We start from the raw sequence: 23,989 nt of genomic DNA, 5'->3' as shown, positions 1-23,989 counted from the left end.
AGCGGCAGAGGCGGCGCAGCGCCCGCAGTGCCCGCCGCAGCCGCGATGGCCGCCTCTTGATGGCCACGGGCGCCTCCACACGGGCAGGGGAGGAGGCGCAGCACGGCCCTGGGGAGCTTGGCTCGGCTGCTGCCGGCTCAACCCAGGCCTCGCGAGGGGCAGCCCCGGGGAACCCGCCTGCGGACAAACCTGCCCATCGTCGCTCTCGCTCTGCCTGGTCTTCAGTGAGCTCGAGGACGCTCACTCCGTCCCACTCGTCTTCCTCATGCAGCACGAGCTTGTCCCCGATGGTCTGTTCCCAGCTGTGCTGCATGAGGTCTGCGTCGCTGTCGTTCTCCCAGTTGGACGGCAGAGAGGGTGTGTGACGACTGCCTGCGGACTCCACCTGCTGAACGGAGCCTTCCTCCTCAGAAGGCTCCAGGTCCATGGACTCCTCCCAGTCTGACGCTTCTTGGTGACAAGGAGCATCGCTGTGGGACAGCTCTTCCATGGTGCATTCATCCCAGTCTGACAGATGGTAAGTGTCGCAGTTTTCTTCTGGGGTCAGCTCCTGCCCAATGCCGGCTTCCGCTGGGGATCCATCATGGCAGCTGGTGGTGACGTTGCTGCAGGCTGGCAGGCCAGAACTGTCGCCTGCTGCCAGCCACTGCCCGCTGATGGCCTGATCTTCTGGCCTGCTGGGCATGGGGCTGGCTGCCTTGGAGTAGGAGTTCAGCATTTCCTTCTCCATCTTCAGTGTGCTGTGAGGCACAGAGGTCCCGGGAGTTGCTTCCTCTTGTGTGAGAGGCACTCCTGGGACTGGGCAGCGCAGGGCCCTGTGCCCCTTATATACCCCTGCAGGTTGGGGCTGTTCCATGTCACCAGGACAACAGAACGCCCAACAACACCCAGGAACCCGATAGAACGCCCCTGCGTCACAAAGGGCCCAGCCCAGCCCCCCTTCAGCAGCCCAAGCCCGTGGAAGTGGCATGGAGCAGCACCCAGACCGGAGGGCTTCTAGCCCCTTGTTGTTGTGATCCACTGATTAAAATGATCAGAAATGGCTCTGCCCCAATTAGGGTACAAAGGAGATCGTGTGCCAAAGTCAACTGTGTGTGTTTCATTGAGCAGGAAATGGGAGAGAGACAGAATGACAGGGAGAGAAAAATAGAAGTGGAATAGAGGTGGGGGGAGAGAAAGAGAGTGGCAGAGGCAGATGAAGTAGAAAACCTCAGCACTCTGTGGATCCCAATGGAATCCTGCTCTCTGATGGAGAGCACCCACAGATCCCCGGTGGCATACTGTGGATTCTCTACATCTCTGTTTCTTGGTGCTCAGGGTCCCCCACAAACACGGAGTTCAGAGTTTCCATACACACTTGGGCCAGGCGGGAAGGCCCAGATTGCTCTCCAGACAGGGACAAGCCTGGCACAGGCTGTGGCAGCAGCCTCTGGCTCTGCTGCAAGGCGTCAGCAGTGAGTCTGGGCAGCGCTTTGGGGCTCTTGGATGGATTCTGGCCCCTCCTCAGGTGTCCCTTAGGGCAATGGGCCGTGGATGTGGCCTTCCCTGAGTGGGGATTTTCCAGCGGAGCCAGTTTGTGTGAGGGAGGATGGGTGTTGACTGCCTGTGAGCAGAGGTTCCCCCACAGCCCCAGAACTCTCGTCCTCCCTGGCTGGCTGTGGGCAGTGTGTGCAAAGGTGGCCTCAGCAGATGAGCCTGTGGGTTACGGCCTCCCCCAGCCCCAGCCTGGCCCCAGCTGATTTTCCGCTCAGCTGCTGGGTTTGGCTTTCTTTGGATACGTTCTCCTGCCTGAGTCTTGTGTCCTTGTCCCTAGAGCAGAGGCAATTGATCAATGGTGTCACCTTGATGGTACCTCAGGTGCTGTTAGGCCGCTCAAGTGCCAGGCCAAAGCTGCAGTCAGGTGAAGGAGGGGTGGGCTGGGGTGGTCTCAGCCTCTTTATTCAGTTTAGCCATAATGTGCAAATCTCCTTGCTGGCAGCGTTGAAGCCATTTGCCATCCCATTTCAGTGTGTGCCAGCGCTGCTGAGCCCAGAGCCCTGTGAGGCCCGGTGCCCCAGGACAGACCCCCCTGAGCCCCACAGTGCCAGGCCTGGCTTTGCAGGCTGGGCTGTGCGGGGTCAGAGGAATTGTTTGGATGGCCGCAGGCAGGGAGTTGTGGTCAGCGGCTCCATGGGCGGCTGCAGGCCAGGGATGAGGGGTGTGCCTCAGGGAGGGCTGTGCCTTGGCCCCGGGGCTCTGCAATGGCTTTTCCAATGGCACAGAGAGTGGCTGGAGCTGCCCTCGGCAGGGCCTTTGCAGGGGACAGGAAGCCGAGCGGGGCAGGGGCTGAGGAGAAGCTCTTGGGGTTGCGCAGGGAGGAGAAGCTGAGCGCGAGCCGGCAGTGGGTGCTGCCAGCCCAGAGAGCAGCCGTGGGCTGGGCTGCATGGAAAGGGGCAAAGGGCAGCAGCCAAGGGAGGTGAGCGTGGCCCTCTGGGCCATTTTTGTGAGACCCTGCCTGGAGCACGACATGCGTGTGTGGGGGCCCCAGCATAAGGAGGACGGGGACCTGCAAGGAGGAGTGCAGAGGACTGAGAGGGAGAGAAAGAGTGCGTAAGATGATCAGATGGATCTAGACGTTTTTTGATGTCCTTCCCAACCCGTAAGTATACTATGACTCTAAAAGATGTGGGGATGTTTATTTCAACATGACTTACTCATAATATTATTAGGATAATATTTTATTTATATCAGTTGTTATTGTAATAATTTACTTCTACTACTAGTTTTTCTATCTTCTTTTCCTCCTTCTTCATTTTCTTCTTCTTGTACTTTTCCTTCTTCTCCTTCTTCATTTTCTTCATGTGCTTTTCTTCCTCTTCTTCTATTCTTATTCTTATTCCTATTCCTATTCCTATTCCTATTCTTATTCTTATTCCTATTCCTATTCCTATTGCATTTTTTTCTATTCTTAATTCCTATACTTATTTAATGCTACTGTGTCTTACTATTCTTCATATTCTTCTAATTATTCCTAGTCTAAATCTTTTTTTGTGTGTGTTTATTTTTGGGGGTTTTGTGGTTTTTTTGGGGGGGTTTTATTTTTTTTTTTTTACCTACTACTAGTTTTTAACACGGAAGGGTCTGATGTTAAAGCAGGAGCTTTTCCTGGAAGAGCTGTCCAGCGTCAGACGATGTTGCTCTGGGAGGTGGTGGAGTCGCTCTCTCTGCAAGGTGTTGAGTCGTCCGGATGTGGCAGCTGGGGACACGGTGTCAGGGCGATGGTGGTGGTGGTGCCCGACGCTGGGTGGGACAGGAGCGGCAGGCAGGTTTGGGGCCGGCTGAGTGCCTTGGATGGCGCAAAGCAGGCGGGTCCCGCCGAGGCTGCGGGGCCGTGCGCAGGCCAAGGCAGCCCGTGTGGCTCGCTCAGGCCGGGCATGGCTGCGGGCCGGCCGCCATGGCAGAGGCCCGGGCTGGCGCCGGCCGCGGCCCCTACTGCTCGGTGTGCGGAGCCAGGCAGGGGCAGCGGCAGAGGCGGCGCAGCGCCCGCAGTGCCCGCCGCAGCCGCGATGGCCGCCTCTTGATGGCCACGGGCGCCTCCACACGGGCAGGGGAGGAGGCGCAGCACGGCCCTGGGGAGCTTGGCTCGGCTGCTGCCGGCTCAACCCAGGCCTCGCGAGGGGCAGCCCCGGGGAACCCGCCTGCGGACAAACCTGCCCATCGTCGCTCTCGCTCTGCCTGGTCTTCAGTGAGCTCGAGGACGCTCACTCCGTCCCACTCGTCTTCCTCATGCAGCACGAGCTTGTCCCCGATGGTCTGTTCCCAGCTGTGCTGCATGAGGTCTGCGTCGCTGTCGTTCTCCCAGTTGGACGGCAGAGAGGGTGTGTGACGACTGCCTGCGGACTCCACCTGCTGAACGGAGCCTTCCTCCTCAGAAGGCTCCAGGTCCATGGACTCCTCCCAGTCTGACGCTTCTTGGTGACAAGGAGCATCGCTGTGGGACAGCTCTTCCATGGTGCATTCATCCCAGTCTGACAGATGGTAAGTGTCGCAGTTTTCTTCTGGGGTCAGCTCCTGCCCAATGCCGGCTTCCGCTGGGGATCCATCATGGCAGCTGGTGGTGACGTTGCTGCAGGCTGGCAGGCCAGAACTGTCGCCTGCTGCCAGCCACTGCCCGCTGATGGCCTGATCTTCTGGCCTGCTGGGCATGGGGCTGGCTGCCTTGGAGTAGGAGTTCAGCATTTCCTTCTCCATCTTCAGTGTGCTGTGAGGCACAGAGGTCCCGGGAGTTGCTTCCTCTTGTGTGAGAGGCACTCCTGGGACTGGGCAGCGCAGGGCCCTGTGCCCCTTATATACCCCTGCAGGTTGGGGCTGTTCCATGTCACCAGGACAACAGAACGCCCAACAACACCCAGGAACCCGATAGAACGCCCCTGCGTCACAAAGGGCCCAGCCCAGCCCCCCTTCAGCAGCCCAAGCCCGTGGAAGTGGCATGGAGCAGCACCCAGACCGGAGGGCTTCTAGCCCCTTGTTGTTGTGATCCACTGATTAAAATGATCAGAAATGGCTCTGCCCCAATTAGGGTACAAAGGAGATCGTGTGCCAAAGTCAACTGTGTGTGTTTCATTGAGCAGGAAATGGGAGAGAGACAGAATGACAGGGAGAGAAAAATAGAAGTGGAATAGAGGTGGGGGGAGAGAAAGAGAGTGGCAGAGGCAGATGAAGTAGAAAACCTCAGCACTCTGTGGATCCCAATGGAATCCTGCTCTCTGATGGAGAGCACCCACAGATCCCCGGTGGCATACTGTGGATTCTCTACATCTCTGTTTCTTGGTGCTCAGGGTCCCCCACAAACACGGAGTTCAGAGTTTCCATACACACTTGGGCCAGGCGGGAAGGCCCAGATTGCTCTCCAGACAGGGCCAAGTCTGGCACAGGCTGTGGCAGCAGCCTCTGGCTCTGCTGCATCCCTTTGCATCAGGAGCCTCTGGCTCTGCTGCAAGGCGTCAGCAGTGAGTCTGGGCAGCGCTTTGGGGCTCTTGGATGGATTCTGGCCCCTCCTCAGGTGTCCCTTAGGGCAATGGGCCGTGGATGTGGCCTTCCCTGAGTGGGGATTTTCCAGCGGAGCCAGTTTGTGTGAGGGAGGATGGGTGTTGACTGCCTGTGAGCAGAGGTTCCCCCACAGCCCCAGAACTCTCGTCCTCCCTGGCTGGCTGTGGGCAGTGTGTGCAAAGGTGGCCTCAGCAGATGAGCCTGTGGGCTACGGCCTCCCCCAGCCCCAGCCTGGCCCCAGCTGATTTTCCGCTCAGCTGCTGGGTTTGGCTTTCTTTGGATACATTCTCCTGCCTGAGTCTTGTGTCCTTGTCCCTAGAGCAGAGGCAATTGATTAATGGTGTTACTTTTTCTTTTTTCAAGTTCTCTTAGTTGACTTAAATCAGAGTCCAACGTTACAGCCTGGTAATATATTCAGGGATAGATGCGCTTATGTGGTCACAGCTTCCTCATTCACTATTCCCATAATGCCCAGAACGTCTTTCAAAACCATGTTTAAGCCATTATCCATAAGACTTCATTCTCTCACACTGGTCACTTAAAAATCTGGTACAAGACTTCATAGCTCTATATTTCCCTATGTGTACTGACTCGTTCCCCCATCTGCACTAACAACAGATATTTATCTGCTAAAGGTATTGGGGGCCTTCAAGTCTGGCATACGAACACCATGTCTCTCCGGATTCACAGTTCTGGAGATGAGCTAATACTTGTTTCATTGAAAAATATGTATGCAGTTCATGGACATGTGACTTCTTAGCCTGGGTGCTCCTATATTAAGGAATAAATTTAGTCAGAACGTCTATACTATCTTCTGTTTTGTGTCCTGGTCTGTTCTTTCTGTGTGAACTAACTGTCACTGAGAACTAGTGCACTATGAATTCAAATCCAGTTTACCAAACATTAACTTTTCTCACACAAAGTAGAATTTGATTGGCTTGGGTTGTTTCATTTTTAGCTTTTTTTAATATCCCCTGCAACATCCCTACGTGGATGAAGCAGATGCAAGCATAGTCAAAACCCCTTATAGTTAAACGATATATAGAGAATTAGAGAGCAAAGTGTTTAACATTTTTTGCCTCAAGTACTCTAGTGAGCAATGCAACAGAAAAGCATAGAAGATAGAAGTTCAAATTCTAAAAGGAAACTGGAAAATAATTGATAACTTGAGAAGCAATTACCTATTACATGTAAGAAAAAACAATAAAAAAACCAAACAACTTTGATAAGTATACAAAGAAAGAAGCCTTTTGCTTCTGTTGCAGGTATGCAAGTAATTATAGATGATGAAAACATTACAGAAAAATGCTTGATTTATTTATTCAGTTGAAAACGGACATCCTTTGTCATTCTCTTAAAGAGCATCAACAACAACCAAAAGCAGTGAAGAACTAGCAATAACCAAACATAGAGCTTTTTTATTTTTTCACTTTAAGCTCTGAAGGAATGCAGAGGTGAAACAGCTTTTGGTACCTGGATCATCTAGATCACAGTGATATTCTACCAAAAACGAAGTCACCGTTGTGAAACTCACAAGAAGTCTGGTTTTAAATTTTCACAATAGGACAAAACAGCAGTAAAGAGAAACACAGAGAGAGGTTTCAACTCTTGTAAATGTATAAATCACAGGTGGAAAGTGGTTTTTTTTCAAGACTCGGACACTAAAAACTCAGTGTATTTAAGAAGAGGAGGGGAAAATAGGTTTAATGTGAGGGCAACAGCAATTCCTGTCAGTTAAATATGAGGAATAATCTCCCAGAGGAAAGTGATGATGCTCCTATCATTTAACGCTTTTGTTACTGGGTTGTGTAACATGTTCCAAAACATACAATACTAAAGGGAACAATTCTGTACTGTCAGGCCATTAATTTTTACTCTTAATAAACCTCTTCTGTATTATGGTTATAAAATGTAAAATGTGCACATAGGTTTCCTTCTTGACAGCCTGAGCACTTCTGTTGTGTTTGGCATTTACACATACACAGTGATCTACATCCATAATTTCTTTATCCATGTAGAAAAATGAGCCACAAGTCTTCTCAGTCAGAGTGTTAATCAATAAGTCTCCGAATCACTGTGAAAAGGATGCTGCATTTGTTGACTTCAAAAGTATCCAGACCTTCATCAGCTTGATTCTTTCAAAGATATTAGCTGAAGAACAGATTCACCTAGATCATTTACTGCATATCTTTTGAATTTCCCTGGATGATCTTGACATCAGTGATCAGATAAAAATGTACTTACTTTGTTTCAGATGGTTTTAATACATCATTGATTATGTATTTCTTTTGCTACTCAAAATCTATTCTAAATTAATTGGTTTACACTAGACATGATTATGCCAACTTCATAATCCCAAAGATCCAAGATTTCTAAAAAACTCTTGTGTTTCTTTTTTGTTGAATTAACCTTAATCTTTTTTCACCTGTCGAGCACAGAGGAATAAGATTCCAGGACTGACTGCTATCAGCCAAATCCTTTACTTTCTCAAAAGAAGAGGACTTTCTTTTTTGCATTTATAATGGGGGAGAAGGGGAGAGGGGTAGGAAAGGGAAAGTAAGCATGTCTGAACAGATAAGAATTAGACAAAGATTGCAGAATATTTTGTGGGTTATACAGTTAACTAAGTGAACTTTTAAAAAATTATTAAAAAAATATTGACACCTATAGCATCTTGATCCAGTACTTGACTCAACAGCTCACTCACTACTGGATACAGAAAGATGCATAGCTTTGATTTTTGCTGTCTGGAGCTGTTTCATTTATTTTAGCTTGGATTTTTAGAAGCTTTTTCTTAATTTTATGAATGTATCTTTAGAATCAATAACAACTGAAGTCGTATCAACTTTTCATTTTCTTCCTCTTTCCTGAGAAAAAGCCTCCTGTGCAAAAGGAATGCAGATTCATGTTTTGTGCGTGCTTTTTCATGAGTAAAAATAAATAGTAACTTATTACACAACAAGAAGGAAAGAGGAGAGGAATGAGGAAGGAAGATCTAGAGATTTTGAACTTTGACTTCTTTCTAGTCATTATTATATTGTCAGTCATTGTGTTTTTTAATAAGCATATTAAGTAGTAGAAGCCTGACAACAACATTACTGAAAGGAAGAATCTGTCTTCTCCCAGTAGAATATATGTAGAAAAGGGTCTTGAAATCAGCTTTGTTCTTACTGTATTTCAATGCACAGATGAATGATTACTCAAATTGCTTATTGATCATAACTAGAGACTTTCACAGCTAATTCCATAATATATTAAATGCATGTATTTCTGCTTAATTAATCATGTACTAGCAAGATGAGATGTTTGTGTACATTTTATTGATAGAATACATAAAAAAATAGGACTCTAGCTTCTATCAAGGTACAGACTTTAATAATAATCTAGACAGTAATGTCAGTGTTACATCATTAATGTAGAAGGCAAGCCAATTTGGTCTCTTTGTCAATGGTAAATGTAAAATATATTCCCCATCTATTAAAAAAAATCACAGAGAATAATTTAATGAAATAAAAAATGTAAAGGCATCTCTCACTTCACCAGTGATTACATTAGTCCTCCTATTATTATACTGATGATTTTTATTTTTCCTCTTCTCACTTTTGTCTCTGCTTCATTAAAATGTATTTTCTGAAGATCCACACAGAATACTATGGAACTCTTTGTAAGGGTCTATGATACTACATTTTATAATAGTGGAACTGCTCTACTTTGGAGAGAAGAGGGGGCAGGGCAGAAAGACAGATGACAATATAAGATAAGGTTCCTTTCTATCCAGGGGGACAGCACAGGATTGTGAAGGATAAAATAGATTTTTTGCAATGTTGATTTTTATGCAGTATGGAGTTTTCCTACAGGAGGCTGCCAGATTGTCTGGAGCAGGCACGGTAAGGAAGCCTGACATTTAGGATTGCTTCTTTAAGGCGAAAAAGAGTTTAAATGGTAGCAATGGAGGAGCCTGCTGTGCCTATGTATAGCAAAACGAGAGAATGTTGAACACTTGGTACATGCAGCAGGCTGGAGTAAGGAGCGTTTTTCCAGGCATTTAAACAACTGGAATCTTAAAGGAAAATACCATATCATCATGTCTGAGAATATACATGCAATTTTTTCATTTGTTTTTCTTTTTTTCCTAGGCTCACATCTGATTTTGATCAAAACTTGCTTTCAAGTAAATGTGTTTTTCCCAGGTAAGGACAAAAATGAGGCAGAGTTGGAATGCCATAGTCTCTTCTGCTCTCTCATATAAATGAGTATTCAGAAACCATAAAAAATTTCATTAAGTCACAAGTGTCCACTCTCAAAAGAGGCCATCAATGACAGCATTAAACAGCATCCCCAACCTGCTGACCAAAGCCCAGTTACTATCATAATACATTTTGAGAGATCTGAAGGGTATTTCCTGATGGCTTGTCAACCTTTAGGTGTCTATAAAATTGCACTTGAAAATAGCTTCAAAATCTCTATCTGAAGCTGTGATCTAGTATTGTGTGACTCAATATGGCTTAAACTCTGGCCTCTTAAATAAGTAAGTTCCATTTTTAAAATAGTATTGCTATTTGAAGCCTAATAAAAGTTGTCTTGAATGTGAGTGAGATGAAAATTACCAATGAAACCCCTCAGACAGTGCCATTCTGTTGCCAAACACTTTGACTTTTTGGGAGGGCATGTATATGTGAATAAGTCATAGATTTGGTTCTTCAACCAAAACAAATTATAAACAATTCAGGAGAGCAAAGAGATAGTTGCAATGTTTATCACATAATGTAATGACAGGAGAAACTGATTCTAGAATATTCACTACTAACAATCACCTTTTCCTTAGGACTGGTGCATTAATTATGATGGTTAATTGTGAAACATGTTAGTGTAAGTTACATAAGCACTGAGTTTTACTTGCAGTGGTCTAATTCTTTAACTGAAGGCCTTGGAATCTGTCCTGTATCTTTTCAGATCTTTAGGAAGACTGTAGGGCAGCATGCTTCCTACTATACTGAGAGAAATCCAGAACAGACTTCTGTATTGATAGCTTGTGCCTTCAGCTAAATAGATTTCAGGCCAGGCCCTTTCCCTAGGGCCTAGAAGGGGATCAGAAAATCGTCAGGAAGAGTGACAACTGCCATGGTTTAACCCCAGCCAGCACCTCAGCCCAACACAGACAGGCGCTCACTCTGAGTGAGATGGGGGAGAGAATCAGAGGGTGGGAGTGAGAAAGCTTACAGATTGAGATAAAAGACAGTTAACAGGTAAAGCAAATGTCTGCAGGCAAAGCACAACGAGGGATTCATCCAGTGCTTCCCATGGACAGACAGATGTTCACTCATCTCCAGAAAAGCAGGACTCACAGCTGGGATCAACTATCCAACTTGTGTCTCCTCTCAAATTCTTGTGTACTCCCAACCCACTTGTCAGGATTGTGTGACAACCAGAAAAGACCTTGGCTAAGGAAAACAACCTTGTATTAACAACACTGTTTCCAGCTCAAAGATAAAATTATAAAACACAACCCTGTACCAGCCCCTGTGAAGAAAATTAATTCTACTCCACCCCAAACCAGTAATAATGAAGGAAGAAGTTATCTTTTGAACCCTTTTTCAGAGGTAAAGGTAGGGGTTTTTTTCGCTAGGTGGAGGAGCAACCTTCTCCTTTGAAAGCACAGTACATGTTTGTCTGCTGGAAATTCTGGTTGGATTATGCATCTGAAGCATCATACGTGGGAGAGCAGCCCCTCTGTGCTTCCTTGGGGAGAGCTTTGTTTACAAGCTAAATGCCTGAAAATGAGATTCCTGTAAGTATGTCAAGAAGTAGTTTCTAGGAGCCTTGACAGTTTGCTATTAAAAACTCTGGAGAGGCTTAAAGGCTGTGATTTAGCTTTTCATCTAAATTTTTTGATCAATAATAATTTTAAGAACTTCATCTTTGGATTTGAATTATATAGGTCCTCATGATCTATGGGTCTGGATCCTATCAGTTTGTTGAAATGTTAAGTGAATCTCCTCTGTATCAGTGATCTGGATAGGATGTGTTGTAAAAATAAAAGACGAAAACATAGATGTTTCTAAAGAGAAATCTAGACAATAGAAACATTGACATGGTCATTTGGCATTGAATATAATCCTATAAACTGAAGTGGGATTTGATGAGGTCATACTGTAAAATAGATAATAATCAAAAATTGCATGCTTATTTTTCTACTCTTTGCATTTTTAAAATACTTTAGTTCAGTCATACTGTTTAAAAATATAAATAAAGTTGAATATTTTATGTCTGAAAATGGTCAGGAGCAACAGAGCAAGCAGGAATTCCAGTATGTTGGAGACAATAAGGGAAAAGGGTGATGAAAGGCAAATAGTACCTAGCAGTTTTAATACAATTGTCTGGGCATGAAAACATTATGAATATAAATCTGTTTCTCCTAATTAAAAGCAAACAAACAGAAAAACCTCAGTTTTCTAATGAATACAACATTATTTTAGATTATCGCTGTCCTTTTAATAAGACAGATCTTGGTGCTGTTGGGTATCATTTAAATTAACCTTGTTGAGGCTAAAGTTAATGAGAGCATTTATCAGTGTGATCTAAGAGAAGAATATGTTCAGAACTGCTTTCTAGTTTACCTAGTTTACCACAATAACCCTTTTTTTTCCCATTTGGGTGGAAATTTCTGAATGGAAATGTATATAAAATTAGATTGAAGCATATATCTATGACAAAGAATTTTTCTTTGGCTTATAATCATGCTGACTTGAAAAGGGTTTCATAGTGTGTAATTTAAGGTGGCACTTGGGCTACTGTCTGTTTAATTAGCACTTTTTCTCTTCTATGTATTCTGTTTACCCTCTGTTCACATTTTTCATCAGTGGTCTGAACAATCTATACCTTCTTCATTCCTACAGAGTGTATAAAGTTATATTAGAGTGTATAAAGTTATATTTGCACTCACGTTTAGAATGCAAAGTAAGTGTTCTTTATACCCTTGAGGAAGAACAGTACTTGCTATCAGGAATAATTAGGTTTTAATTGTCATTGACAAGTTGCTATTTATGTGACTTCCTCAGACCTTGTTTACTTGTTCTTCATGCTTTCTTTCTTTTGTGTATTCAACATCCCAGATACTTCCTTCTGAATATGTCAGTTTTGATTTATTGGGTAAAATAAATGAAAAAAAAAAAAACCTTATACTTACTAGCAAACCCCCTTAAGCTTTTCTGATTTCTTCAGTTTATTAGAATTGCACAGTGTTTTAATTCTATTAACCAGAGTAAAGAACACAGAGGGTCAACAGATGCTGTATAGAAATTCTGTAACAGTGTTAAAGACTTTATCCCTTGGCATTGCTAACAAATCAATATTTGGCCAGGTTACACATTCTTTTTGGAGAATACGGTGATGAAAAAAAGCTTATTCCTTTTATAAGTAATTATTTGCTTAGAAGATTCCTTGGCCCTTCTAAACCCGATTGCTTTTTGAGTGTCGTGCACAAGGCACACTTGTCTGTTTGTCTGATCAATACGTGTTAGATGTTCATCCAAATCTACTAGCTGTGTCAGCTTGTAGGTCCCTGTCCTTGGCTAAAATGTGCTACTGGTTTACTATTTGGGGAGGACTCTTCTGAATGCTCTGGAACTTTCCTTTTGATTTGATGGAACTGCAAAAAGAGGCATGCTCCTGGGTGTAAGGAAAAGCTTTGCAAAGTTTTGGAGCCTTCTATCATGTCACACTCCTTCACTGTGCAGAGATTCTTAGCTGTAAATCCAAACAAGGCTGTGGTCCATGAGCTAAATTCTCCTCTATACAATTCCTCTTTTTCCTCCTGGCTTCAGTTCCCAGCACCAAAAAGGAGAAAGCAAAAAGATTTAAGGAATAGCTGAGGGATCACAGCTTCATGCTGTAGTTCAGCAGCTTTTCACAAAGCAGCGGTGTTGAGGTGGTGGCTCCTAAAAGAGAAATATCTACAGACAGAGTCCTGTAAGGACCCCTCAACTTTGTCATTCTTTCCTGATACCTTCTGTAATGTTGAGCCACCCTGAGGGAATGTTTCAGATCTAGTTTCTATTGGATTATTTGTGAAAGGTGAAAAAACAGATATGTAAGTGAAAGTAGTCTGGGTATGAGAATCCTAAGTGATCACTGGCTGACCAAAACACTTGGATGAGTGTCTCTGTGTCTGTGCATCCTCTTGGGTTTTTCCATATGCTCCCTTGTGAAATTTCTGCTTTTATTAAAATACTTCCTTCTTTCTTAATCAGAGAAAAAGTTAATGCCAGGAAAGTCATTCTAGAGGACATTCTCAGAAACATGAGGATAAAATAGAGGGTAAATGCCAGAGAAGGAGAATGTATTTTGCTGCATTTACTCAGTTCCATTTTAAAATGCCACTGGTGTTTGGCATTTAGCCATTTGTTAGAGAAAACAGATTCTGAGTCTCAGAGTCCTAATGATGTACTAGAGATTAGAAGGGAAAATTATAATTAATTTTGTGTAAAGTCCAAAGGCAAAATGCACTTGAGTTTAGGAAAAAAAAAAAAAAAAGTCCTATTTCAAGTGCTGGCATTCTTCAGAGTGATGATGGGGACATATACAGGAAGAGGAGCTAATGAGCTGCTGCTTTCTAATCAAAGCAAAAAAAAAAAAATCTAGTAATAAAATGACAAGCTTCCCATTTCAATGTCATTTACAAAATGACAAAAATAGCCCGTTGCTTACTCAATGAAGGAAGAATGACAAAGTTTAGTACCCATGAACAATTTTGTTGTCACTTTTCTTAGTAGGCCAAATGTATGTGCTTGGTTTAGTGAATTTTATAAAAAAAAATGACACACCTATCGTATTTTTTGCAGTTTATTGATTAGTCAAAGAAGGCAGATAATGATAGATACTATTAATTTTTTCACAAGCCTTTCCTATTGAGAAGCACTTCCAGTTCCACACATATGTATGTCCGTCTCTGTCTGTCTGTCTTGGTTAATAATAGATACAAGACATAATTAAGAGGAAAAAAAAATGTGCAGGACTCAAGATGACAGTTTCTTGAAGAAATTAAAAATAAAATATTGGGAAATATTGATCTGATCTCTCATAGAGGTCTACCAAGATGACACATTTGAAAACTAGTAAAACCACTTTTTAAAATGTGAGTGGGAAGAAAGAAAAATGCACATGAATGACATAATAACAGAAAATCCTAGAAAGAAAGGCCTGTTCACCTAGAAAGATATTGTTATACAGATGGGATATGAAAATAAGAAATATGTTGAATAGTCTTGAAAAATTGCAAAGTAACCTTAACTCCCTAGCTGTACTTCAAGTTTAAGTAATTCTCCAATAGATCCTCTGTGGGGTTTTTTTGTTGTTTTGGTTTGGTTTGGTTTGGTTTTGGTTTTGGTTTTTTTTGTTTTTTTCTGTGTTTTTTTTGTTTCTTTGGTTGGTTGGTTTGGTTTGGTTTGTTGTTTTTTTGTTGTTGTTTAGTTGGGGGTTTTTTGTTTGGTTGGGGGTTGTTTTTTTTTTTAATGTCATTTGCTTCTTTGTTTTATGAGCGAGTTAGGTAAGTAAGAATGATGAGTAAATCAAACAGGAAATCCTGGGGAAAAACATTTCTTAAGGATTCTTGAATATTTAACCAGATGGAATTCCCTTCACTTACTGATATTTTATAAGTAAAATATTAACTTTGTCTTCTAATTTTTCTGAGCTTTGTATCCAAACATGGTGATAGCAATAATGTTCATTATAATGCTTAGTAACATTCTCTAGCAAAGGATCAGCCCTTGAAGACTTGACATTAAACTTATGTGTATTTCTAGTAAGAGTAACCAAAATTAGCCTTTAAAAGTGAAATATTCTTTTAAAATTATGTTGGGTATATTCTTCACCTATACAAAAACAATATGTACTCTGTCTTCCATGAGTCAGGTTTCATGAAACACCCTCTCCCCTTCACCTCCTCCTGATCTCAAGGGAGTGATATGACATATTATGACACACAGCATGTGCAAGTATCATTACCCACTCTGTGCTTCTGTGTGTACTGACTGCAGCAATAGCCACATCCCTCTGTGTGGGAGGTAAAAAGAAAGAGCAGCTGGTGCATGAGTACACGTGTAATGGCCATAAACCAAAACACAGGAAGTTCCATCTCAGCAAGAGATGTGAGAGCCCTGAGGATGCCAGAGCACTGGAACAGGCTGCCCAGGGAAGATGTGGCTTCTCCCTCTCTGCAGACATTCCAAACACACCTGGGTATTTTCCTGTGTCACCTGCTCCAGGTGACCCTGCCTTGACAGCGAGGTTGGACTGGATGATCTCCAGAGGTGCCTTCCAACCCTACCAATTCTGTCATTCTGTGAAGATGGAATGTCTCCTCACAGCTTCGATTGGTTCAGCTGAAGTCTTAGGTTTTATCAATGAACTAGTTTAGATGAAGAATGAGATTTCATAACTTACAGGAGCTTTCAGAGTTTTGTTGATAACCCTTGTTCATGCCCCAGCATCAGCAGCTGAAAAATCCACAGTAAAAGATGCGAGTTTGTGATACATTACCATGTATTTCAAGCCTTATTTTTCTTTCTTCTCAACTTTGTTTTCCGAAATGAACCCTCATTTTACTGCCTGATTTTTCTTGTGATTGTCTCTGCTAAACTTAATGTAGATATTTTAGTTTTACTGCTATGTTGTAATTTTTTTCCCCAGCGTTCAGCTGCCTAAGAAGGCACTTCAGATCTAGGCAATTTTTAGTCTCAGAAAAAATAAGTGTCTATATGATTTTTGGAATTGCAGTTCAGCTTCAAAGAATACAAAAGGCACTGAGTGAGATGAAAACATCTGTCTGCACAGTATTGACATTTATTATGAATTTAGTGTTTTCTTCATTGGGTAACACAATTCAGATCTCCTATTTTGAAAACATTAATCTTTCTTTCAAAGGTAAATTTACCATTTGCTTATATAAAAATGTCTAAATTAAAGTATTGAGTAGAAATATAAATGTGCATAGGCTGAAGATCATACACATGGTATGAATCCTTTCTTTTCTCACAGAACGAAATGTCTTTTTACTCTTGTATTTGCCTGGACAGCTTTATTAAAGAGATCAGAGATTTCTTTCAAAAATATTCTCACGTGTGTATGGCTTGCATGAAAGCATGAAAAATTGAATCAGGGAATGTTTAACTCTATCAGTGTGAAGTGTGTATACTTGCACAAGTAACTGTGGTTAAAATCTAAGCATAAAAACCAGGACATGAAAAATCCAACTTTTCCTGTCAGTCTGTACAAACACACTTCTGACTGAAATGATGTGCCTTTGGACCAGCTCTCAGTGGTACATGATTTAAAACTGAGGTAGTATATGATTATTATTAAATGTTCTCTATAGGGAACAAATACATCTGCAAATCTGCCAAAGGGGTTTAGAAGTGTTAGGAAGAAAAATAAGAGGAGGATGAGTAGGAACAAGAGCTACCTGCATAGAGGCAGAAATCACTCACAGGAAATACCAAAATTGAACCAGTCTCTCACAGGCATAGGTGTGTTGGATGGGCTGGACAGTGTCCAGAGAAGGGCAACAAGATTGGTGAAGGGTCTGGAATACGAGTTTGGAGCTCGAGGTGTTTATTCTGGAGAAAACGAGGCTCAAGGGAGACCTCATCACTCTCTAAAACTCCCTGAATGGAGATTGTAGCCAGAGACTGGTTTCTTCTCCCAGGCAACCAGAAACAGGACAAGAGCAAACAGCCTCAAGTTGTGCCAGAGGAGGTTTAAATTGCATGTTGAGAAAAATTTCTTCACTGAAAGAGTTGAGCACTGAAACAGGCTGCCTAGGGAAGCAAGGTAATCACCATTGTGGAAGTGTTCAAAGGATGCTTAGATGTGGCACTTGTGGACATGGCAGTGATGGGTTAATGATTGAACCTGATGATCTTAAGAGTTTCTTTTTCCACCCCAATGCCTTTTCCCAACTATGATTTCCCTTTCTTCCAGTTACAACCCAAATGTTGGTGTTGAGAAAGCTGCTCTGAAAGGGACTGCAGGACAGCAGCTTCTCAAGGACTGGTGAGTTTTGGGGACTAGATTACTTCTTGCTGATGATCCCAGGATGTTTATAATGCACAAGTATATACAAGACATCAGTCAGGTTATAGAGCTATTAATAATAATATGTGCCTTTATTTTTTGTTCATCAGAGACCCATGGACTTGTCTGCTTAGACCTCAGGCTGATATTCAGAGGATTCATACTGAGGGGTGTTGCGATGTGCAGGACTGACAACTATGCAATATCTATTGTGTGGCACAGGATTTATGTGCCCTGGGTATTGATCTAATTCATACGGAATCCACATGAATATATGAGTTGAGAGAGACTAGTTATTTGTAACACTAAAATAAAGTTTCTATGTAAAGTTCCACCTTTATTTTTTATTGCTCTTGTACATTTTGTGGCAGCCAGATATAGTGAGCTGTAAAAACTGAAATAAAATAAAAAAGTCAATCAGATTCTCTCTGCTAACATCTGAAAAGAATGACACCTACAGAGCAAAAAAGCTAAAACATAGCTATTTACAGAGTGTGATGTAATAAATCATTTCTTCATGCTTGTTTTCGTTTTTCCCATAGAAAAATCTGTGATGTATCATAAAATGAAGATATTAATTAAAATTGATAATACTGAACCAGCTGCTGCAATGGTCTTCCTACCAAAAGGCAGCAGGAGCAGCAATACAGAAATCCAGTCTAGGAGACTGAAAACTGGTAGTAAATTAGAATGGCACATACTGTAATGGTAAATTCAGAATGACATTATTAATTAGGAAAACTTATTTAAAATATATTTTCCTGTCAATCAGTTCCTTGCTGTCAGTGTGCACTTTCAGATTTATTGAATTAGAAAAAAATGTTAAATAGTTATGTTTAAAAGTCAAATTAGGAAAAAAAAATATTTCTCAGGGTATATGTAATCCTGCCCAAAATTACAAATTTTGTGCCCTGCACAAAATTACATGCTAAGTTATTTTATATCAATGATGCTTAATGTATATTAACCTGTCTTTAGCCATGTAGATCCCTCAGATGCCAGTGTGTCCAGATCTGCCTTTCATGTAGTTACTTCATTCCTACTGTGGACTGAACAATTTCCACCCTAAATTTCCACATGTATTAGTAATTTAACCTCAAATTCATCTCACGCACTGAGGATGCACCCTAGAGTTATATCCTTCCAGCTATAGGTAAACAAAAAGAGAAAACTGCCCTTCTTCACGAGATATCAGGGCTGAGAAACAGAGTTTTCAACAGATTAGATTGACATGAAAGTTTGGATAAACCTTATTAAAACTGAACAAATATTGCCTGGATAAGTATGAGTAGTTTTACAGCTAACTGAGAAAGTCATGCAATTACAGGCAGTAGCTGTAAAATTGGAACCCTGTGAAATCATTTGTTTTGTCACTGTGCTTGAGGAGCTACACAAGTGATTGAAAGGAAATATTGGACAAGACTTGGCAAAGATCTCACTTTTTTTGTCAAAAAAATGAGGGAGCTAAATCCATCTCTTTCACAAAATATAGGACAAATATGCCAAATCCACTTTATGTAGCCGCTATTACATTTTTCATTGAAATGGTAGATATCAAACATCTCTAAAACAAATAGTGATTTCTCCATGTCTCACTTTCTGTAAAAGACAGGTCTAAATTTAGATTCCTTTATAAAATTTTTGATGCTTATCTGTATCAAAGTAGCAAAAACTGTATTGGCCTTTAATCCTAATGCGATTCCTATTTACTCAGAAATTAATATACCCTTACTTACACTAGTAAAGTTTTCAAACTGAGTACAGTGTTTATTTTCTTTTCTATCTATTTGAAATTCTGCTACTTTTTTTTTTTATTTTTTTTTTTAAACAAGGGTACTTTTTCATCTAGTTTCAACAAAACAGGAAAATATGTAAAAAAACCCCATTTCCTGCTTATTGGGGCTGTCTTTGAAAAATTCAGCCTTGATGGTCAAATAGTGGTAACTAAAAGAAAGTCTTCAAGGTTTTAAAGAGACAAAATTTTTGAAGACAATTAAGTTACATTTATTTTACTTACATTATGTCTGTTTTATAGAAATTAAGTGTAGTTTTTCAACTTGTTAGTAATAGTTTAATATTTTTACTAACAAAAAGTTCAGATGTCTCTGTTACATTTAAAGGAAGGTTTAATTATAATAATATGCTTCAAAAAAAAAACCAGTAGTCCTTTCTCAAAGTTTAAAAGTTTCTGTTATTTTTTGGGCTGTATCTTCACCCCATTTTTCATGTAGAATTTATTTTGCATCATATTCCCACAAAGGGACTTACAGATGCAGCCAAGATACTCTTCTTTGAATGCTTAAATATATTGATCTCCATTTTCCTCCTCTGCTAAGGGTCTTTTCCAGTCCTGTATTCATCTGTGGCTTTCTTCTGAACTAGCCCTGGTGCAGCATCATCTTTCTGAATCAGAGCTGTTAGAATTGGACACAGATGTCTGGGAGGACTTTAGCACTGTCAGAAAGGGACTCACATTTTATTCCTCCAACCTCAGTCTTGTAGCATGCTTTTTGTTTTTATTATTTTCTTTTTTGGAGGCTCATCAGCCTGTTGTTACGTACCTCATCCTGTTTATCTGTTTATATGCACATTATCAACTCATTAGTTTTCTATCAGTTGCCTAGTTCTTCCTCAGCATTGCAAGACTTAATGGAAAAGAACATTAGTGGTTGAAAGTAGTTCCTGGAGAACCCTCAGATTAAAGTTTTCTAGATTTACTGACATAAAATGGCTCAACTCTGTGACTAATCCATTCTGTAAAATGAAAAGTAGTTTATCATCACCCAAAGCTCATTTCTTTGTCCAAATGCAGAACAAATTTGCTATCTATTAATGGCTGTCAGTACCCAGTTATCTGCTGGTATCTGTTTATTTGTTGACAGCGTTTTTGTTTTGGTGATGTTTGCTGCTGCCCCATGCCATACAAATAATTTTTGACTCTTCTGTTTTGAAAACTCCTTTGCTTGCAGGGATGATCACCTAGTAACTAATTTATATTACAAGCTTTGATTAGCTTGTAATATTTCGATCAGTGGTGAGTAATTTTCTTATTTCAATGTGTTTTTTCATAGTAAAGGTGATTGTCTTTCCTTCTGCCCAGTAAATTGAAGGCAAAAACCACCGTTCTGCACTGGCTCTCAGCCATGGAATAGGCACAGTTACCAAGTGCTTTCTTTTATGGCATTTCACATCATGTCTTTAAAACACTCAGTCAGGAGTCAGTCTGCTATTTATAATGAGAAGCACAGTCAGGAAGCCAAATGACCAAATATATTAATTTTCCTTCTTTTACAAATGACCTAAGGCTGGTGTCAGCCATCCAAAGGAGTGGTGGTGTATGGAGACCTGACTTGACAAAACAAAAAGGAAATGCCAGTCAACATTGAGTATTATGTGTAGAATTTGAATAAATTCAGCAATATATGAATGATACATAAGGATAATAAAATTCCTAAATATTTTAAAGTTTGAGAAATCATGGCATATGAAATTTCATCTGAACTTGATGGTTTTTCACCTTCTGGATTGGGTTAGATCACTACCCTGGTTCAAAATACACTCAGTTTACAGGCTGAGCTAAATTTGTTTCCCTGTCTTAATAATGCAATTTATATTTATACAGGGAGTTTTATAGAGAGAGGAACGATTAAAGATTTCTGCATTTATGAAAATATTCTCTGAATGCTAACAGATGTGAACATTTCAGGAGCAGTGTAGGGGAAACAACTCCAATATTTCTCTGATTAACTTCAGCATTAGGCTAGATTTATTAGCTATAAACTTTATAACAAGTTTTTAAACCTTTTTTTTTTTTTTTTTTTTTGGTAGAGATTCAGGGAGGTAATTTCCCATCTGAAAAATTTCAGTTTCAGTTCTTGTAGCATATCAGTAGGATTTTTTTTTTGTAGTTTATGCTACAAAAAGCAGTGTACCAAAAGGTTTGGCTTAATTTAATTTAAATGAAATTTGAATTCCTTTTAGCTTGATTTTTAAATTTATTCAAACATTTTAAAATGCCTCATGACATTCCTACCTGCTCTTGAGTAGCCTTTACAGCACCGGCCTAGAAGGTTAAGTAATTTCAAAAAATAATACTTTTACTATAAAGACTTGAAAAATTGTATTGTTTACTGACAGCCATGTCTGCTAGCAACTCACCTTGAGATCCTAAAGGTTTGCAATTTATGTGATTCCAGTAAAAAAAGGCAAGAATGTGAAATTCCTCTCAGGATTTTCTGAGCCGTACAGCTCTAGTGTACCATGAGTTGGCCTTCCAAATGTAGCCAAAGCAAGAAAGCACCTGGATGACTCACCAGAATGGAAGATTATGGGAGTACAAATGAGATAATGTTTTGTTATAACAATCAGATCATTAGCATTTCAATAACACACCCTTGTAGCCAGCCTTCAGGTGACTGAATGAGAAGGGCAAGAATAATGTTACATTTCGTGTCACGCTATCAGGTAATTGCACTCTCAGTTAGTTGGTACTGCACAGAAGTATAAAAATATATGCACCATATGCTTGTTTCAGTTAAATGGAGACCTTCACCATAATAATTTGTTAAGGGTTGGTTTTACAGAAAGTGGTCTTTACTAGCAGCTACCCTGTAATGGAGATGTTCCAGAAAAGGCCCTGTGATTAAATCAGGTTCCTACCAATTTTAAGCATCTTTTTTCAGTAGAATAATACATGACAGTGAAGATAAACCATGTGCATTGTACATGAAATTAATAAAATATTTAATTCAATGAAGTAATTCATAACTGAATAACATTTTATTCATTGTGGGTACTGCAAAAAAGAATATGGCCAAAGCTCCAAACAGAAGAAGCTTAACTACTGTCTGACATATTAGTTTAATGAAGAATAATGCTAAATAGCTTTCCAGAACTGAGTTGTGGAAGTGTAAATCATAGAATGGCACCAAAAACTTGCAGAATACTACATCAAAACCCTCAACATTTCTGTTATTTGAAGGGAAAGATTTAAACCTTTGTTTTCTCTTTTTCTGTTTCTTCATTCATTTTGACTTTTGAACAATGCTCTATAGTATCTTTCTGAGTTTTATACCTCGTCAGAGCTCTGCCTGATAAGATAATGTGTCCATGACACACATGCTGTATTAGTAGATTTAATCTACTTTTGTTTCTTTTCTTTCTTTCTTTCTCCTAGTCTAGAGAACCTGGGGGAAAAAAATGGATTAGGTTCTATTCCTTCACCTATGCTTGTTATGGGGGCAGCTGAACATGTTTTTACAACTTTCAGTATAAACTGCAGCTGCAGAAAAAGCCAGGATAGCTAACTGCCTGCAAGAGTGGGAAACAGCAGAGCTGTAACAGCCAATTTGAGACAGAATATTTAAGTTCCACCTTTATGCAGAAACTCTGATAACAGTTATACCGCTTAAGTCTATCAAAGATGATGATGTATAATGTGAACTTCAAAGAGAGCACAGATTTCACAGATGTTTCTAAGTCTTCAGTCTGACCATGTAATGTCTTTTCTTCTAGTAAGAGGAGATGAATAACGTTAGTTTACTCATACATGTCGTAACTCAAGAAATTTTTTTTCCATATTAAGTTTTCTGCTTTACTGTATTTCAAAGTATTTGGCATGGGGTTTTTTGTTTTGTTTTGTTTTGTTTTTTTAATTATTAAAAACCATTTTTTAACTTTTTCCTCTTCTGTCATTCTTTTCTGTTCCCTGTCTGAATGGTTAACAGAGTAGAAGAAAATGTTGATGCTCCCTCTGTGGAAATGCTGCCTTTGTTGCCATTCATAAAATATAATGGTGTTTTCTGTGTACATACATTTCGGTTCACATGAACAAATTTGGCAATTTGTTAGTTTGTGTATTCAGTTTTGCTACACAGAACCTCCAAATTTTTTCAGAGTGAATCCTGCTTTATAAAATGCATTTGGAAATCAATGTCTCTTTTTCTTTCTCTCAATTTAAGAAAGAAGATGAGATTGATTCCCTGATCTATTCCTTCTGTCCATTTCTATCTACCCACACATATATATATATATTCATATGTGTTTATGTATGTACATCTCATTAAATAACACAACTGCCCTTGAATATTTTTATATACTTCTAGTATATAAAACTATACCTGTTTAATTTGTTTTTAAGACTTCATAAATGGGCTGTAGGGATTCGTCCTCTACCTGATTGAGGCACCACGTGAAGTGAATTTCTCCTTCCTACACTTGACCTGCAGCTATACCTATCCTGATCTGAGATAGCTAATCATTTCTTATTTGCCTTGTACATAGTGGTTTCATTTCCTTTTATCATAATCCCTTCCTGGATTCCTATGAATATTTATTCAATATTTCATTATCTTGTATATAATCAAAGTGACAGAACATTTGGACGCTGAACGCTGAGGCACGTAAAGATGCAGTCCCTGTGTAAACAGTGAAAAACCTAATTTCCCCTGAAATGTTTATTCCAAATTCTTTCAGAAACAGAAGCGCAGAATAAAATAATTTTAATTCCACGACGATACAACACATAGCTGAGAGTGGTTACAAAAGGTCAGAAGCTGCTTCTTTTTCACAGTCTCACAGATGAGTCTCCAGCCCCACTGAGGCTTTCTGCTTCTGTCACTGTGCAAAGAAGCCCTACTGCTTTTTAAACAGGGAGTCTTTTGGATTTGTTTTTCCTTTTCCAAGAACCCATTTGAGCTTATCCCCAGTAAGAATATAGGGATATAAATTGTAGCAGTATTTTTATAGTAAAGTGGTCATTGTTATGGATTGTTTAATAATCACTGCTAAGTAGAAAACAAATAAAAGTAATAGAGAATTTGATTTGTGTCACATATGACATGGAAGCATTAGTCAAATAATTGAATGAATTTATTGAAAATTGCATTAA

The sequence above is a fragment of the Sturnus vulgaris genome, chromosome 4 (genome assembly GCF_052056855.1).
Source record: "Sturnus vulgaris isolate bStuVul1 chromosome 4, bStuVul1.hap1, whole genome shotgun sequence".
Taxonomy (NCBI): domain Eukaryota; kingdom Metazoa; phylum Chordata; class Aves; order Passeriformes; family Sturnidae; genus Sturnus; species Sturnus vulgaris.
Note: the sequence above shows the minus strand (reverse complement) of the source record.